The sequence below is a fragment of the Alligator mississippiensis genome, chromosome 2 (genome assembly GCF_030867095.1).
Source record: "Alligator mississippiensis isolate rAllMis1 chromosome 2, rAllMis1, whole genome shotgun sequence".
Classification (NCBI taxonomy): Eukaryota; Metazoa; Chordata; order Crocodylia; family Alligatoridae; genus Alligator; species Alligator mississippiensis.
This window is the reverse complement of record NC_081825.1, coordinates 176,108,282-176,110,623: the sequence shown is the minus strand read 5'-3', so window position 1 is coordinate 176,110,623 and position 2,342 is coordinate 176,108,282.

Sequence of the window (2,342 nt, the reverse complement as noted above, 5' to 3'; positions counted from 1 at the left end):
GCGCACCCCCTGTTGCCAAGGCAACCGAGACGGGCCCAGCCCGCACTGCAGCCCAGGGGCAGCAGAGCCAGGCCTGCTCCTGCTCCTGCTCCTGCTCCCGGCTCCCATAGCAACAAGGAAGAGGCGCACGGCGTATGCGCACGGCGCAGAGCACGACGGGGGTTGTAGTCCTCCCCTCGCTCCCTGGAGAGACGCAAGATGGCGCGCGAGCCAGGCCGTGTTCGCACGGGACTCCATTTCCCAAGCTGCCCCGCGGCGGGCGGGCGGTGTGCTTCGGCCCAGGGGCCGCGCAAGGGCTGCTGGGTAATGTAGTTTTTTTAATGGTGCTGGAGGCGGAGGTCAGTGTTGCCCGCTGGCCTTGTACAGTGAGTGTACAATCAGTGATGGTAAAAGTGCTCAGAGTATATAGTAACTTTGGAGGCAGCTAATGATGCAGCAAATACAAAACCCAAGTCACTCTCAGAGTCTTAACCAACTTCTGGGTTTGCTGCTAGCCCTTCCTTATGACTGCTCGCCTTGGAATAAGGAAATAGCCTTCAACTTTGATAACTCAGTTTTCACTCGCTCATTAGAGAGTTACAGTGAGCCATAAAAAGTAAATAATAAGAAGAATTGTTTGCATGCGTATTGGATTACTTATTTGCATATTTTTCAGTGTGTGGTAGTCTTTCAGCAAATACGCTAATTGTGAGATTTCAATAGGGGAATGTCATATTTAAGACCTGGCCACGCTGCCCGGGGTCGGGGTAGGCAGAGGGCATTGTATGGGGAGTGGGGAGGGTGCTCACATACCCATGTCCTCATTCATTTCCTGCCCCTTGGCTCAGGGTTGCTGCTGCTCAGGACCAAGCCCGTGGAGGGCTACTCCTCCTCACCCCGCCTAGGCACTCACCCCCTCACCACCCACGTGTGTTCACTCCGGTCCCTAAGTAAGAATGACCACATTGTGAATTATTTTACTGTTGAGCACTAGACCACCAATAACCTGGGACTCCTGGGTTGTGAGCAAGGCTTGAATGATCCCCACTCCCCTCCATATACAATCACTGTCCCCTCAGCCCACGAAGTGTTGGGTGGCTATACAGGATACAGAGGAGATCAGACCTCAGAGCTCTGCATCTGAGGAGTTTTGCACCCAGAGAGTGCGCTATGTGCAGAGATGCAGTGTGGAGGGGAGGCGGGGCGAGGCGGGGTGGGGGCAGAGGACTGGGGATGCATATGGATGGGGGAGACAAGCTGGCATTGGAGGAGGAATGTGTTGCCACTTGGGTCTGTGTACCCACTTTCCAAAGAACTGGTAGACTAATATCACAGAGCTGGCAAGCAGGCCTGTGGCACTGCCACTGCCTACTGAATTAAATTAAAACTGCTCAGCTATGCATCGTGGGCCCTGTACTGCCAAGAGTAAGTCCCCTCGAGATCAGAGAGTCAAGTTTGTGTTATTGGGACCCTGGCAGCCACCCTAGTGTGTGTTTTGGTGTATAAAAGTTTACCATGTGTAGAATTAGTCAGAAAACAGAGGGTTTATTTCCCCCTGGGAAGCAGTTCACATTTTATGTGGAAAAAGTCAGGATGTGTATAATCCTTCTGCAAGGCACAGGCCAGTGGTAACAAGGGCTAAGTTCAGTGTAGGAGTTTTACACCAATGTTCTTTCTTGGCCCACACACTTTCCCTTTGAGGATCTGATGTCCTTCAATGCCAAAGAGTAACTCGTGTCAGGAGTTTCTCATATACACCAAGCTTCAGAGGTGTATGCCAGTCTGCCCTGGACACAGTGGCAAAGGGAGCAGTGTCAGGCCAGCAGCACCCCTGGTGCTATTTTTATGCCCACCCCACGGTCAGATCCCAATCACCACCCCCTGCTTTGTAATGCTACTGGCAAACTCTATGCTGGTCCCAGTGAACATCCCACTGCAGACCTCTGTAGAGCTCTCAGTGAGTGCTTCAGTGACTTTTCCATTTACATCAGTTGTCCTCCTACAAAATTCATCATTTTGGAAGAGTGGCCCAGTGCACACAGAGATCTGATCCACCTGCCTTTGATATTTGCGCACTTTATTCTCAAACAGTAAAACCAAGCCCAAGTCACCCTCAACCCTCTGAACATGCATGCTGCTGAGGGTATGCAGAAAAGAAATACACAAAGTGAGCATAACAACATGCTTATCACAGCATGCTGCAATGACGTAAGTAAGGCTACATCTGAAACATTGGAGAAAGCTCCTGTGGGGCCCCATGATGGCTGTGGTCCAGGTGCCTCCTGCCAAGTTTCCCCTAGGGTCCCTTGCCCGACTCCAAATCTCATGGTGCCCTGGCCCCATCCACTTCTCACGGAGGCAAG